This window comes from Erpetoichthys calabaricus, chromosome 13 (assembly GCF_900747795.2).
Source record: "Erpetoichthys calabaricus chromosome 13, fErpCal1.3, whole genome shotgun sequence".
NCBI classification, from domain to species: Eukaryota; Metazoa; Chordata; class Cladistia; order Polypteriformes; family Polypteridae; genus Erpetoichthys; species Erpetoichthys calabaricus.
Window position 1 is genome coordinate 31,200,235 of NC_041406.2, and position 17,952 is coordinate 31,218,186.

The window sequence follows — 17,952 nt, forward strand, 5'->3', positions numbered from 1 at the left end:
ACCAACATCATGGTCGCGAGAGGTCCAGTTTTGCAGTATATGGTGCGTGCAAGATTGGTCTTCTGACACAATCTATTTTTTAACTATTAAGTAAGCAACAAGCGAAGGTGTGCGGTTTAAACGGTGCATCTCTTCATGTGACTCGTACAACTTTTCAGTGACTTAACAGAAAAAAATTGAAGTAAAAACACTGAACGTCTGGTGTGTGGAGGTCGCGTGAAAAAAATGTAAATACTGTAGTGCGAAGTTCGGTTACGCTTCCTGAAACAGCAAAGTACGCGCATAGTGAGGCGCGCATCTCACTACTGCCCTATACGAGACGCGCCATCTCCGCCTGTTGCTCGTGCACGCGAGCGGCAAGGGGGCTAGCGACTTTAAGGCGAGCGCGTGCACTGTGTCTCTACTTTGTTTTCTGTGCGTTGGGAGTCGTGTTACCTGCACTCAAGAATTCAAGAAGGGTGGCCTGCAGTCAAACAAGAAAGAAAAGTTTTTCCACTGTTTTTAGTAAATGGATAATGAATCTGTTGCTGTTGTCTTCTTAACATTTGCTTACCGAGTGGATTCCAAATCACGAAGTTACCATCAGGTTAGTAGCTTTGCGTGTATGCCTGGGACTTCTTGTTACCAGCTTGGCAGCAGCTTACCGGAATCCGAGTTTTGCAGGATGTTAACAGTGTGGAATGCAAAAATGCCAGTTAGTTTGGTGGGAAGCTGTGCATATGGTGAATGCTCGCGCAAAGCATTTTACATAATGTAAGTGGCAAGCGTGTCTGGCTGCGGTCCCAGTCGGTTTCTCTTGCGCTCTCACTAACCGCACGAATGATCTGGCCTGCCTTAGTGCCTGATGTTCAGCCTGGCACGCAGGCGCATCTGTCGGAGGTTATCAGTCGGCCCCACTAGTCGGCCACTTTCTCATAGCATCTCGGGGCATTCGGATGACTGGCCTTGTTACAGAAGAGCCCAAGACTGCGGAGTCATTTTCACTCATTATGGGTTAACAATGTGACGTGTCTGTTCTTAGTGACGACAGCGACAGTTGTGTCTTATGTTCTTCATCTGAGAATGTTCATTAGGTGGTAATGGATTTTCTAAGACGACCCTTTTGCGATGATCGTAGCTTCTTAAAAAAGGCGTAAAATTGTAAGTGCATGCTTTTTTTATTATTTGTTTAATTTTAGTTTTTCAGTTTGGTTACCTGAAAGCAGGTGACAGAGCACGTGATCCAACTCCCGCACGGTATCTGCGGTCTCGGTACGAGTTGCGGTCAGGATCTTTCGGTGGCTCTCGGGATTTCTGTGCGTGTCAGTTGTTGAAGTAAAGCCGAGTACTGTTTTCCGATTTACGCATTTCCTTGGTTTATTTTAGTGACGGACGATACTTCCACTCTAAAGTTAAGCACTGGGTCAAGGTGAAAAATTGTGACCTAACAAATACATTTCCAATTTTTAATGTATTTAATTGGTACAACTGTAAATTAATCTGATGACGATTTAGTTGAAGTCAATAATTTACCCATTTACTATATGCTAAACTTGACATGATCTCCGTGCACGATTTGCGCATGCAGGATATGCGTGTTATTACTCATGCTCATGTTTTTTTGCCTTAATTTTATATTAAAACAGCGGCTTGCAGCATCAATGTGGTTTACTAGCAATGATCATGGGAACTTTTTACAATTAAATTATCTAATCATATGCCAGTTCCTGTTTTTTAGTAAGATTTCTGTCCTAATTAGTAAGTGGTTATATTTCCAGATTTTTATCTTTTATGTGATAAACCAGAAAATTCTAAGCACGTTTTGTTTACTGTTCAGAGCAATTTAAAAAGGTGATTTCCCAGGAAGAGGTTTACTATCAAAAGCAGTTGTTTGCTTTGGAAAAATACAAAAATATGCAGAATAATTATGTTTGTTATAATAATAATAAATTTTATTTATATTGCACTTTATATTTTAGCAATCCCAAAGTGCTAAATTTGCTGTTTAGAATGCTTTGTTACTTGTAACTGTGTTTACTTGGTTGTCTCTATGCCACTATTTTGATGCAAACATTCAGAAAATTGAGTTATAAAGAAAATGAATAACCTGCATTAAAAGTTATTACAAAACAGAAGTGTTAAGTAATATATTAGTAAAGAACACTGATGCATGTTTCTCACTAGTGAATAATAGCAGAACAGACAAACTAACTAAATAACACATTATAGTAAGGACAGACCTCTGGTTCTGAATTAAATTGAATTACAACATATTTGTAAGCACTTCTGTAAAGGAATTGAATGAAAACATCAAACTTACGCCCATGCTTATTTAATAATTGCTCTGTTAACATTTGCTAAGACAACGGGCCTCAGTTATAGTTCCATCTGTTAATAAGGTGTATCAGAATTGAGATGACACTGACATTTCTGTGTACAGTATTTGTGTTTTTTTTTACCATTGGCCAAAATGATTAATTGACTGAAGCTCCTTATTCCTGAACATGTTACATACATACATAAGTAAAACATTCTTGCTGTAGATCAATTACTACTTTTCCTAGTGAGTGAACTTGGCTTTTGTTGATGGTCATTAATTATGAGAAAAGCGCTATATAAATGTAATGAATTATTAATATTATTAAACACAAGTTTACAGGAAACAATTGCTGATTCTAATTATTAGGAATAAAGGAAATTCTGAGTAAAAATATAATTTCACCTGCAGGACATCCTGTAAAAATGTTGGCTTCAATCAAATGTGAATGTAATGCTTTGCTTTACAATCTTGACCCTTTACAGAGTTTTGGAGGGTTTAGATGAAAAGTAATATACAAATTGAAACAGGCCTAGTGTATGAGAACAACAGTTTACTTCAGATAAAGTGGGAAAGTAAAATTTGAAACCCATCAGAACTGGCATAAGCCTCAAATAAACTTGCCAAATTGAAAATGACTTAAATTAACTCTATTAAATAAAGAGTAATGAAAACGCAAATCTAACATTGCAATGTGCACTGCATATGCAACACACAACATTGACAAGCTTCAGATGTGGTTTTTACTTCTAACGCCAGTTGTATGTTTACCTGGGGTATGCAGGTTCTATTTTTTTCATGTAATTTTTTATTAAATTTTATTAGTGTGGCTTTACCGGAAAGTCATAGCCAGATAATACAGTTCTAACACTGAATTATGTTTTACTTTAAATTGCTGTATTATAAAACAGCAGCAACATTTACCAGGCTGCAGATTTACATCGCCCAAGCAATGACTTGAATGTTTTTAATTTGGGGATGTTTTGTCCCTGTAAATGTACTGTAGTGACCTTTTCACAACATCAGTGACTGGCACCCAGCAACGTATAGGGTGCTTGCTAACCACATATTATGTGAACTTCCCTGAACTTTCCTCCTGCTCACGCTCTACGCCACATATTATGCCTTGTCTTTTTCCTTCTTCACCTGTCCATTCACCCCATCAGTCAGTGGTGCTCTTCGTGTGCCCCTCCTTCACTTGTTTAAACTGGAAAGCCATAAACAGTTGAGTGGCACTGTGTCGGTCCTGGCTTCACCTCAGCGTGTAGCTAAAAAAAAGTATGTGTTGGTATAAACTACTCGGTACAGTTTTAGTATCAACAAATACATCAAATACAATTTCTATAATGTTAACCAATTCCAATTAAATCAGTCAAATCATTTTTTTACATTTTGAGATATTTGTTTTTTTCTATTGTACAGGTTGTTTTTAGCCCTAAATATTGATATATCGAAATGTCCTTTCTTAGAAGATACCTTCTGCCGTAGACTTCCAATTCTGCCAAACTACTTTTTAAATAAAAGAGGAAATTGTGTTTTAGTTGTGGAGTGAGTGAGTAAGTCAATCAACTTTGCCTTTTATACATAGATTAGCATTTTTGAGAAGGCTATATGATGATGCAGTGATTAGTTTGTAATTGTTTCTTAGAACTACATGTATTCACAAAAGTTAGTTTGTAATTGTATTGTGTGTTGGTAGTCGCTACTGTGTGAATTCCTGCACTGCTAAATTAATGGAGAACATTCAGATGCAATATTGTTTTAGCCTTTCGCATACCCCAATGAAATTGCAGTGGTTGATTTAGCACTGAGTTAATCACCCTGATAATTTAAAGGGTATATAGTTTAATATTAACATATATTTGCACATACATCACTCTTACTTGTATGTAAATGGAAGTTTGGTAATAGTTTTTAAAGATTCACTAAGTTCAGTGTCTGTGGAAAGTCAAAATTGATTTTCACATCTTAGAATTACATCCCAAAAAAGACAGAACAAGTGGTTTCCGAGATATCCGCCCTGAACACCTAGAACGATGTATGACGATATCTTCTGTAGTGAGAAGTCAAGAAAAATGGCATCTTTTATTGGCTAACTACAAAGATTACAATATGCAAGCTTTTGAGGCATGATTACAGCTTACCTGAAGCAGGGGCCTGAGTTGCCTCGAAAGCTTGCGTATTGTAATCTGTTTAGTTAGCCAGTAAAATGTGTCATTTTGCTTGATTTCTCATTACATTCATAATGGCTAACACAGTACAACACCCTAGTACTAATGGTATCTTCTGAAACAGTTGACCAATCATTTTTCAGACATTGTTTTGCATTGTGTTTATCTTGTTACGTTACAAACATATTGTTTTTGGTTCAATTTGGCTCAATGCCGCCACATCCTTCAAAAACTTTTTAACCTGCGATACCTGCAATGGTTTAATTTCACTGGGAGTTTTGCAGTTTGTTCCATTTAGTCATGGAACCAGGCCGATTGATTTTAAGATAAAGTATAATGTACATGGAAGTACTCTATGGACTATTCCATACCGATATTTTTTTTAACTCTCTTCCATAGGTTTTGGCTAACACATTTCTGGGTGATGCCATTTCTTTATCATTTTTCTTCTGGAAATCATATTGTGCATTGTGAATTTGTGAATTCAGCAGATGTCTCTGTGTAACACTGGTAAAGAGTGACACAGTTGTGTAAAGCTCACAACATGGTGGGCCGCAGTGGCTGCAGGCTTTCATTCCAACCATGTTCGTAATTAGTAAGACATTTTTACGGCTAATAAAACATACCGTACCATAAAGTTGGGCACCCTTGACTAAATTACACATTTTGTCGACATTTGAAGTTTTAGGACACTAGGGGTCGCTGTTGCCCCTTAAACCCAACAGACAGACTCTCAGGACACAGGGTAAAAGCACTCAGAAGTATTTTAATGCTTCTTCTTCTTAAACAGTGCCTCCAAAGCACCCCAGCCACAATAAACAGGCAATTAAACCACAAATTACAAAATATTTACGAATACAATTCTCTCCTTCACTCCTCCCAGCAAGCTCTGTCATACACCTCCCGACTCCGGCTCGCTTGCTGGGTCTCTAGCCGTCCTTTAAATAGTGCCCGACCTGGAAGTGCTTCTGTTCTTCCTCCCATGTGACTTGCTAGCACTTCCGGGTCAGATGGAGAATTCAAGTTCTTTAGTCAGCCCGGAAGTACTTCAGGGCTTCCATCCTCGTGACTACCTAGTACTTCCGGGCTATAAGGAAAGCATGAGTCCCCAGGTCCCTCGACATCTTGCCCTGGCGGCACACATGGCACCCAACAGGGCTGAGAATCCAAACTCCAAGTCCCAGGATGCCCTGCGGGAATCCGGGGAACCGCTATACTCCAGGGAAGCTACCATCTAGCGTTTTGGGGGAGGCGGTGTCGACAAGTAACTGCCTTCCCCCATCCTTCCATTCCAGGGGTGTCCTGGCCGACTCCCACAAAGTAAAAATATTAAATACAACTTTTGACAGTAAAGAAACTAAAACAATGGAATTTTTATTGAAAGGTTAATGTGCAGTTATTTGATTAACTGAAAAAAATGTACAAAAAAATGAAATCAAATGTGGCATTTGTAAAATTTTGGGCACCTTTTCCATTGTAAGGTCTGAGAACTCATTGGGTCTTTAGTTTGTTCTGGCTTAGCTTGTTAGGTGGTAGTCTGGTCACGAATTGCCATTAGGAATTGTCAGTTGATAACAGTCCAGAGCCTAATAAATACTTTGACTCTTTGCATACTGTGCAAGACTCAGCAACCATGGGCACTTCTTGGCAACTCCCTGAGGATCTGAAAGTTAAGCCAACTTATGCCTTAAAAAGAGGGGAAGGCTATAAGAAGATATAAAAGCACTTCCAGCTAGCAATTTCTGCAGTTTAAAATGTCAGTAGGAAATGGTAGTTAAGGGGAACCTTGCAGGTCAAGACAAGATCTGAAAGACCAAAAAAGACCGAAAAGACAGAATATCTCACATACATTTATATTTATTTGCTTAGCATATGCATTTATCCAAAATGACTTACAAAAGAGGTCGACATTATCAGGTGAACATCAGTCTGGGCGTCTGCACAGGAAGGCAAAACAAATCTGTAGGCAGGTTTAGCTGAGAAAGCTGTGGTGGTGCACTGATCTACTGTGCGGCATTACTGACACAGACACGGCCTTAATGGAAGAGGTATCAGAAGAAAACCTTACCTGCGATCTTGTCAAGTTCAAGTTCAAGTACTTTATTGTCATTGTGTAACACAATGAAATTACTTTTTGTGACAGCCCCAAGGTGCATTTAAAGAAAAGTCAAATAATTCCAAATATGTCATATACAGTGTTAAGTGATCAAGTAAACACAATGAAATTACTTTTTGTGACAGCCCCGAGGTGCATTTAAAGAAAAGTCAAATAATTCTAAATATGTCATATACAGTGTTAAGTGATCAAGTAACCAGAGCAAATTATTATTATTGCTCAAAGTACAGCAGCATCTATATATATAATTCACTAAGGCAAGACAACCATGTAAAGCACGCCGGAAGGGGGCGTGGATTCACTAAGCTGCCGACAAGTAAGACACCCATGGCGCACGCAGGAAGGAGCCACGCCCACCAACTCTAAGCCCATTGGATACAACGACAACTCACAGAGCCACGCCCACCAACTCGGACGCGACGCCTCCGAAAACATGCCGTCATGTGTGTTTGTCTGTGCCACAGTCCACATGCAGCTCTGAGCCACGTTGACTTTTCATTAGTCAACCTCAATGGAACCTTGGTTCACACAGAGGCAGCACCAGAGAGAGACAGAGGCACAGACAGGCAGCCCGAGAGAGAGAGCCACGCACACACAGGCAGCGCGACAGAGTCACACAAACACAGGCAGCGCGACAGAGAGAGCCGCGCAATCCTTTAAAACTGAGGTTTTAAACACAATGAAGGAAGCAGTCTTTAAAAACCAATAAGCCCTGTGCCTCTTTTTTCATTAGCGTCTCACCTGCTTCACCGCCCTGCAACAGTCGAGACGCTTTCTCAGCAGCTGACCTTCTCTGTGCCTGACTTCACTACTGTCAGTCGCCTGATTAAAAATGGTGAACTCCTGCAATGTTACTATCTTGCTTGGCTTTTAAATAAAGTTCGAATTTGTTGAAATGTTCCCCCCCCCCCCCCCACCCCGTGCTTAAAACTCATTTTAAAAAAAAGTGTTTATACAACTGCTGCAATGTTACAGAGAGAGAGAGGGCTCGCGTGCTTCTGAGAGACAGAGGGGGAGGGGGCTCGCGTGCTGCTGAGAGAGAGGGGGGGCTGGGGAGGCTCCCGTGCTGCTGAGAGAGAGAGGGGAGGAGGGGCTGGGGAGGCTCCCATGCTGCTGAGAGGGGGGGGGGCTGGGGAGGCTCGCGTGCTGCTGAGAGAGAGAGGGGGGGGGCTGGGGAGGCTTGCGTGCTGCTGAGAGAGAGGGAGAGAGAGGGGGGGGCTGGGGAGGCTCGCGTGCCCCTGAGAGAGGGGGAGGGGGGGGCCGGGGAGGCTGGCGTGCTGCTGAGAGAGAGAGGGGAGGGTGAGGCTGGGGAGGCTCACGTGCTGCTGAGAGAGAGAGAGCCTGCGCATGCACTGCACATGCCATGCAGCTGAGCAGGGAGCCTAGGTGTTTATGTCAGTGTTATTCAATGTTTTTACAATTACACTGTGCATTCTATGGTGTAATAATTAACTATATTTGTGCTTAAAAATCTTTAAAAAATATATTTACATACAGTTCGTACGGTCTGGAATGGATTAATTGTATTTACATGCAATCCTATGGGGGAAATTGCTTTGGTTCACGACCAAATCGGTTTACGACCAGAGGTTTGGAACGAATTATGGTTGTGAACCGAGGTTCCACTGTATATTGAGTCTAGAAAACATGATCAGCAAGTCTTTGATAGGCTGCAACAAAATGATGAAAGAACGGGCACATTTTTTTCTCACAAGCTGCGTGGGTGGGTGTTAGTTAATTAGTTACTCAAAGGATTTCAAGATTTAATATGCACAAGCGGTAACACTGCAAAAGCAGCCCAAACCAGAAAAGACGGCTGGCAAAAAGTGGCTGACAAATTAAACGCGTGTGCATTGTACTTACTGAAAGCGGCGTTACAGATTTTGCAAATGTTCATTTTTTCCCTCTGCTTAAAAAACATTAAAAAAGCGGCGTGATTATGCGGTGTATACTACACCGCGGGTTGGTATGCAGCGTGTAAAACAGTTTGTCGCGGATAATTTGCCTTTTACTTTAACACGTAGACAATTTCCTGTTAGATTTGCCTGTGCGATGACAATTGATAAGGCACAGGGCCAAACTTTCAAAAAGATGTGCATGTATCTGCCAAAACCAGTTTTCAGTCACGGACAGTTATATGTTGCTCTCTCCAGAGTTCCATCTTTTCATTCACTTACTGGTATGCCTGCAGGAACACGTGCAGCGAGCGAGAGAGAGCGAGCGACACACACACGCATACAGGCGCGCGAGAGAGAGAGAGCGTTAGACGAATAAGAATAATAATACTTCATTATATTGATATACCGGTGTTTTCAGTATTCAAAGCGCTATCCACACAGGGAGAAACCGGGAAGCGAACCCAAAATCTTCCACAGTCTCCTTACTGCAAAACAGCAGCACTACCATTGCACTACAATGCAGTTAAAGAATGCACCGGCCTCGATTTTGTTTTCACTTCTGTTTACAGCGATCGGATCGTAGCGTGCATTGTTGCAATGTTACTTTTCTTGGTGGCTTATTACATTATGGATGTTTCACATGTTAATTTTTTTCCCTGTGCTTAAAAGACATTAAAAAAGTGTTTCTCAACTGTGACTCCGGAACAACTCAGTACGCAAGCTATATTAAGCGTCAACAACGAAGACTCGCTACACCTTAATGAACAAGTGCTGAAACTTATCCCTGCCGACGAAGTAACTTTCACCAGCGTGGCCTCCATCGTCACAGACGATCCTGCTTTCAGTCACGGACAATTGTATGTTGCTCTCTCCAGAGGTCCATCTTTTCATTCACTCACAGTGGTATCCACAAACCCACCCCATTTGGACAACTGTGTCGTTCAGCAAGTGTTCACCCATCAATACATAATTATGCGGCGTATGTTACGCCGCGGGTTGGCTAGTAAATTGTTATTGCACCTGTTAATGAATAGTACATTACATATTCTACAGTATATTGTATTACATTAGTATTTTGCACATTACCAATATAGTTTATTGCACATGTTCAGTTAAAAATGGTCTCAAACTGAAGAGATTCAGAGTTCAGAACGTTTATGGCAGATGGGAAAAAGCTATTTTTTAGTCTGTTTGTGCGCACACGGATTGACCTAAAGCGTCTGCCTGACGGGAGGAGCTCAAATAAAGAATTTCCAGGGTCTGCTGTTTTTACGACCCGCTGCAGGGCTTCTTTAGCTGCCTTGGTGCAGCTGTTGTACCAGGCCATCATGCAGTTAGTTAAGATGCTCTCTATAGGGCATCTATAGAAATTAACCAGCAGCTTCTGGGGGAGGTCATCTCTCCTTAGCTTCCTGAGAAAATAGAGGCGTTGTTGTGCTTTGCCTATTATAGCCAAGTTGTTGTCAGCCCAGGACAGGTCCTCTGAGATGGTGACTCCTAGAAACTTAAAGCTGGAAACTCTTTCCACAGCATCTGCATTGATTGTTATCGGACTGTGATTGGTCTTTTTAGTGGTCCTAAAGTCCAGAATAACGTCTTTGGTCTTTTTGGTATTTAAGACCAGGTTGTTGGTGTTGCACCATTCTGTCAGATTCTGAACCTCTTCCCTATATGCAGCTTCACTGTTGTCTGTTACAAGCCCGATGACAGTTGTATCATCCGCAAATTTATCAATAATGTTTGATTGGTGGATGGGTTGACAGTCATGGGTGAAGAGTGAATAGAGAAGGGGACTTAGTACACATCCTTGCGGCACACTAGTGCTCAGGGTAAGGGTGGAGGATGTGTGTTTGCCCATCCTGACAGACTGGGGGTGGTTGGTGAGAAAATCCAGTAACCAGTTGCATATGGACGGAGCAAGCACAAGTCACAAACAACAACAACATTTCTTAAGTGTATAAAACAACATCTGCCTGAGACAGAGGCATTTTTGAACCAAGTGCGGTGGACAGATGAAGTTAAAATCTCTCTAGCCACAAGCACAAAAGGTTTGTTTGGAGGAAAAAAGTAGCAGTGTTTGAAGAAAAGAACACCTTGTCAACAGTTAAGCTCGAGGGTGGATCTGTTATGCTTTGGGGTTGTGTGGCAGCCAGTGTGGCAGAAGAAACATTACTATGAAGAATGGATTCCACTAACTATCAACAGATCCTTGAGGAGGCTGTCAGGCAGTCAGTCAGGAAAATGAAACTGAAAAAGGCTGGCTTCTACAAGAAAGTGATCCAAAACACATTTTAAATACCTCTAGAAACACAAGGTGAAAGTTTTCGGATGGCCCTTGCAGTCCTCATATTTAAACATCATTGAAAATCTGTGGGTAGACTTTAAAGACAGCTCAAGAATATCTTATAGCTGGAAGCTGTCTGCATGGAAGAATGGGAAATTTTTCCAAAACAGAATCTAAAAAGTAAAAGCTGGCTATAAAATGTTAGCAATTTTTACTTCAAATGTTGATGCAATATGTGATTTGGACAGATTTTTTTGAATTAATTTTATTTTACTTGATTTTTACTTGATTCAGAGCCCTTAATTGTTTTTTTAACTCGGCCAGTAGCCAAACATTAATGAGATGTAAAGCAAGGTAACCAGCTAACTAAGTGGTTTCAGAATTAGTTTCTGATAGGCCAATGTTTTCAGACCAACCAAATTCTTAAGAAGAAGGCAATCCCTTCTGTTAATGAAGCATGTTTTTTTTTTATTCTGTGGTTTGTTAGTGCTCTTAATCTACCTCATTAGATGTTTCTAAAACTGATCATTTTCTTATTTCAGTTACATAGACCACTGTTCAAGCTGCCAGTTTTGGAATTCTAAAAATCACTATCTGAGTGCATTGCGAGATGTCCGATAGAGTATATGGTGTCAAAAATGAAAGAAGACAACACTGTTGTTCTATATAGTAATCTGAAATGCGAACTTTTCTACAGAGGTTGAACAAGCTCAATGTTGAAACTCACAACAAAAACAACAATAATTAATTTCTTGTATATCACAAAATCACATAAGGAATACCTTAATGGGCTTTAGCAGACCACCCAGCATTGACTCTCTAAGAAGACAAATTTCTAGGGGGAAAAAAGGAAGAAATCTTGGGAAGGGCAAGGTGGGTCATGCAATGGGTGTCAAAAAATCAAAAAATGAGGTAAATACACACACATAAAACAGAACCCAAGCAATCCTCCATAGAGTTAGATGGCCAATTCATCGTTGCAACCTCAGAAAGACAATTAAACAGTACAAACTACTGTGTTACCACACCCCTCATGAAGTGCAGGCAGAGAGTGCAGTAACAACTCTCAAGGCAAAACGCAAAAATAGATTATACCACTCATATACAACTCATTAAATACAAAGTATCACATATAAGAGTACAGGGTGAGTCAAAATTATGTTAACATTTGAATGGCGGAAACAATTTATTCACAAAATATACCGTATATACTCGAATGTAAACCGAGTTTTTCAGCACCCAAAATGTGCTGAAAAACGTCATCCTCGGCTTATATTCGAGTCAGGTCCCGCTGCCCCCTGGTATACGAACAAGCCAGCTTCCCTTTCGGTTTGTGCGTGCTGATGATTTCCACAGTGTTCAGTCTCTCTCTGTGAAGCGAGCAAGAGAGAGAGACACACACACACACACACACGTGTGCGAGCAAGAGAGAGAGACACATGCATGCTCGAGAGACACACGTGCGCGAGAGAGACACATACACACGCACGTGCACGCGCGAGAGAGAGGGGAGTGAGAGAGATACCATATTGTTTTTGTTGACCCTCTTCTCCACTTAAAGAGCTAGTTTACTGTTTTTCTTTGAAATAAATACTCAAAAACATTTAACTTACTGATGCCTCAATTAATGTACGGTATTTTTATTGGTATTTATTTTGATTATTGAAACTTACCAGTAGCTGCTGCATTTCCCACCCTGGTTTCTTTGAAATAAATACTCAAAAACATTTAACTTACTGATGCCTCAATTAATGTACGGTAATTTTATTGGTATTTATTTTGATTATTGAAACTTACCAGTAGCTGCTGCATTTCCCACCCTGGTTTCTTTGAAATAAATACTCAAAAACATTTAACTTACTGATGCCTCAATTAATGTACGGTATTTTTATTGGTATTTATTTTGATTATTGAAACTTACCAGTAGCTGCTGCATTTCCCACCCTGGTTTCTTTGAAATAAATACTCAAAAACATTTAACTTACTGATGCCTCAATTAATGTACGGTAATTTTATTGGTATTTATTTTGATTATTGAAACTTACCAGTAGCTGCTGCATTTCCTACCCTGGGCTTATACTCGAGTCAATATGTTTTTCCAGGTTTTGTAGATAAAATTAGGTACCTCAGCTTATATTCGGGTCCTTCCCCAGATATGTGCCTCGAGACAATCCTGTGTCAGAGGTCTACAGCCAATTTCTTTGACTTCATGTTTGGTTTGTGCTCTGACATGAACTGTCAACTGTGGGACCTTATATAGACAGGTGTGTGCCTTTCCAAATCATGTCCAATCAACTGAATTTACCACAGGTGGACTCCAATTAAGCTGCAGAAACATCTCAAGGATGATCAGGGGAAACAGGATACACCTGAGCTCAATTTTGAGCTTCACGGCAAAGGCTGTGAATACTTATGTACATGTGCTTTCTCAATTTTTTTATTTTTAATAAATTTGCAAAAATCTCAAGTAAACTTTTTTCACGTTGTCATTATGGGGTATTGTGTGTAGAATTCTGAGGAAAAAAATGAATTTAATCCATTTTGGAATAAGGCTGTAACATAACAAAATGTGGAAAAAGTGATGCGCTGTGAATACTTTCCAGATGCACTGTATATATATATATATATATACCTGGTAGGTAACCACCCATACAATCAGATTGTGACACAGACTACGAATGCCGTGAATGTAATTACCCCGATCTACATGCTGTCAAATAAACGAACCACACGCCGTGGCGCAACGTTAGGGGCATTGCCTCTGGCGCTGACGTCCGAGGTTCGATTCCCGAAAGGGAGTGCAGTGGAGTGTGTACACCTGATGAGCCCATAATGAGGGCGAAACACGTGTCGTGTACTCTTTGCATTTATTTGACAGTAAACTATTTCAACCATATATATATATATATATATATATATATATATATATATATATATATATATATATATATATACTGTATATGTATATGTCAGGACTACAAAAATACCAACAAGGGGTATGTTGCCCTTTAGCTTTGTGGAAGGCAAGTGTTTAAGAGAGCTAGGCTGAGCCAGAGTGTGAAGTCTTGTCCTTGAAAACTATTAGTGACAGGGTAAAACAGTAATATGAATAAACAGCTACAGTCTTAAAAATAAAGCTCTTAATGATAATTTAGAGACATCAATTAACATGGCAGCCAGACTGAATTTCACCAGTGCCAAAACACAATTGAAAGTTTGCTTTACCTTGTCAGAGCTTGAATCTTAGTCTGGGATTACAAGTATCATGCATTTCAGTTAAAGATCCTGTATAGTCTAAGTTAATATAGGGGGAAATCCCACTTCTCTTTAAAGACAAAAACTGAAATGAAAAGGGGACAGTTATTGGTAATTTTATTCAAGTGTGAGTTTATTATGAGCAAGTTCTAACACTGCAGTAGAATTAGTGCATATTAAAAATGAACATTTTGATTAACTTTTTATATAATATTGAAACACAGAAGGCAGAAAAAAACCCCTTTTGCAATGTGTTCATTTTCGTAAAGGAAGGGGGTGAGGTGGGTGTGTTTCATATCAGCCAAAGTCTAATTAATATATACAGTATATATATTTGAAGTCTTATGGATTCCCATATATCAAAATTAGTAAGCCTTCACAACCTTTAATAATTACAATAAAACTTTCCAGTGTTTAAGGAAAGAATTTACAAAGACAGTGTCAACTGCTACCAATAACTGTTAACTTACCTATTATGTCTCAAGTTAGCTAACTCTGTTTAAAGGGACACTACAGTCTTAACTATGTTTAAATGTTTGATGGTGTGCCCAGTGAGTTTCTGCAACCTTTTGCCTTCCCTCACAGACTTAATTCACTCTGTTTAATAGAAAGTAACATTCATGCTTTGCTGACCCAGTACCATTCTATGTCTACCTCTCACTAGCGGCCATGCATTCTCACACAGGCTTATTTATGTATGACCTCTACTTATTCTGTTGCATTTCTTTCTCCTCTGAAGGCCTTCTGCAGAACATAGAGACTGACCTGTGCCAACAGGCTGGCACCTTTGTGCCGGCAACCTTTTGCAAGCCGGGAATCACCTAACAAGGCCGTTTTCGATATTGATGTGCACATTTACAGTATGCTTTGTTGGCCAAATTGCATATATAAATTGCTGTTGAGTAGTGTGGAGACAAGGAGAGATTTTTGCATTGCAATCCTTTCTGATGTTAAACATCTGCAGTTTCATCCTCATCCTGCAATTATATATCTAGCAATTATGTGACAAGGAGAAGTTTGCCAGCTGGGTGTAGACTGAAGCCATTAAACACAGATAGTGCATGCCTCATACTTTCCTGTTATGTTTCTTTTGATAGACAATGGAACAGAAATGGAAAATACAAAAGAAAGATGTTTTATCCATTCAGGCTAAAGGAAGCATCCTTCATTTGACAGTGTTGATTATTTAGTGAGATGATGCTTTGGTGCAGTGGTTATGGTGGCTTCCTAACTGTTTGTGTGGAATTTGCACATTCTCCGTGCATCTAACATATGCAAGATTTTTCAGGTACTCAGGTTTTCCTCCTGCATCATAAAGATGTGCAGGTTATGTTGATTAGCAGCTCTAAATTGTGTCAGTGGGAGTATGGATGAGTGTATAAGAGTACACACTGATGAACTGGTACCCCATGCAGTTCTGTTTTTCCCATTTGCCAGTGTTGTCAACACAGGCGCAGGCCTGACATGTTGTGCTACATTGGCGGCAGTGGACACATCCTGTAGCAATACTGTGGTTAAGTGTTCTCTCTCACCATCTTTACAAAGTGTTCAGATGATCATTTGGCTCTCTATAGTCTTGATTTCTGGTTTACAGTATATGGTTTGTACCTGCTGCTGACAGGATAATGTTTGAATATTTGTTTTCCAAAATGTATTGTGGGAGCACAGAAAATGAATGAAATTAATAATCACCATATTTTATAACCTGCTTATTCAGTTCATGGATATGCAGGGAGCTGGGGTCTATCCCAGCAATATTAGATGCAAAGTGGGAAACAACACTAGCTGAGACCCCATTCTAACACAGAAGCCCACATTCACTTACAAAGGGACAATTATTTGTTTAGTTTATTTGTGGTAAGAACTAATTTGAATTGAGGGCCATTTGGTCAGCATGCATAATAAGTTCTTAAACTAGGAATTCAAGCCAATCCGCCACAAAACTGAAACGACATTAAATCATAGTAACAATAACGTTGCTAAAGAACCAAAATACCAAAACTAACACAGAAGGACAGAGCATAAAATATCAGAGAATATCCGTCAGACTCAGATAAAATGGCTGTGAAAACCTTGATAATGTCCTGTTGCTAACATTTCGTGTTGTAGCCTCTGACCCAAATACCATGATGATGTCATACCAACAACATAATTTATTTTTATAGCACATTTTCATTTTCCCTTCGAGATTGCTGAATATACCACACACACACACACACACACACGCACGCACGCACGCACGCACGCACGCACACACACACACATATATATATATACATCCATTTTCCAATCTGCTGAATTCGAACACAGGGTCTGCCAGAGCCAATCCCAGCCAACACAGGGCACAAGGCAGAGAACCAATCCTGGTCAGGGCGCCAACCCACCGCAGAACACACACACACACCCACCCACACACCAGGCACACACTAGGGCCAATTTAGAATCGCCAATCGACCTAACCTGCATGTCTTTGGACAATTTGTGGGTTCTTCTTTTTCATGTATGGATACCAACAAACTTGTCCATGTCTGGTGGACAAATATATGTAAACAAACAATCCCCCAAAAAACACACATAAGAACTTTGGCTTAGATAATGAAGAGCTGATGCTGTCAATAACAGATTTGTAGGTGGCAATAAGATGGTGAGACCCATCTAAATGTAAATCTGTGATTGTCTGAAGTCATTAACATTTGAATACACCAGGTCCAGCTTGCTGTGTCCACAAAAGGAACACATCATTAGAACCAGAATCACCTGATTGAAGACACCAGCGTTCAGAATGATTTGACTTTAGATAGTTCACAGTGGAATAAATCATTTCTGTTGCTGTGTTTAAAAATAAGCATCAACAGGATGATGCAACCCTCTCCTAGTCAGTGGTGTGGATGAATTCAGACTGTATTTATCCATCCATCCATTATCCAACCCGCTATATCCTAACACAGGGTCACGGGGGCATGCTGGAACCAATCCCAGCCAACACAGGGCACAAGGCAAAAGTTTGGATTTTACATTTAAGCTTTATTATAATGTGCTCTCTTTTTTAGTATATCTTATGCACATTGTCCCGTAATAAAGGTCAGGAATTTTATTGGTTTTAAATTGCGTCAAGAAAAGACAGCAATAAATTCAAACAGTGTCAAAATGAAAGTAAAACGGAAAACTTAATAGACAGTTTTCATTTCAAGGCACACCTTATGTTGCGTATAGTGCCACTAAAATAAATAAAGAAAGACTCACATAAAGAGATAAGTGAAAATACGTATTTTTTTGACGCATTTAATTTTTCATGCTCACATACCATTGTGTTGTTATTTATTTATTGTCACATTTCACAATGCAGTTATTTATTTGCATATTTATTTATTTAATTTTGACTAAAGTATTCCTCCAGAAACTTGAAGATGGTGACAGTGTTGGGGAATCATGAGTTTTAAAGCCCCTGCTTTCAGGACAAATGTTCATAAGCTTTATCATTGTTTTAGTAAGTTATTTGCAGAAAAAATAATCTCTCTTTATTGAAATTCTTATTACTGTCCCCAGGTGTAAAACCTTTGAAGGTAAGAAGGAATGGGCACAGGGTGGAGATGGGGGCATTGAAAATGAAACAGCCATGTTGCTGCTGTAAAGGCCATTGCAGTACAGAGAGGTCTTGTAGGAGGCCAGTATTTTGTTAGATAGCAGCATCTTGGATTTTACCTTGAGAGGTGTCGTGGCACTCTGTGCATGTACTTGGTGAGGAGTGCTGTGCAAGGACTAAGTATTCTGTACTGTTGTATTGTATTTCTGAGGTGGCAATGATAGATTGGCCGTCTAGCTCTTTGAAGAGGATTACTTGTATTCTGTTTTGTGTGTTGTATTTACAGTACCTCATTCTTGACACCCATTGCATTTTCAACCTACCTGAAAGGAGGTCTCTGTCTGCATTG

General features: G+C 39.9%; 1 protein-coding gene across 3 annotated transcripts in view; it reads left to right on the plus strand.

Annotated features, from left to right (window-relative positions):
• The first annotated feature begins 374 nt into the window (after positions 1-374).
• dennd3a (DENN/MADD domain containing 3a) overlaps positions 375-17,952 on the plus strand; it is a 127,730-nt gene continuing 110,152 nt past the window's right edge. The window contains exon 1 of one of the 3 annotated variants that reach the window (XM_028818083.2): positions 375-586. The gene's annotated coding sequence lies outside the window, so the exon portion shown is untranslated. Of the gene's footprint in view, positions 587-1,011; positions 1,141-17,952 lie in introns of those variants that run through there. The other 2 variants (XM_028818085.2, XM_028818084.2) reach the window with 2 other exon arrangements.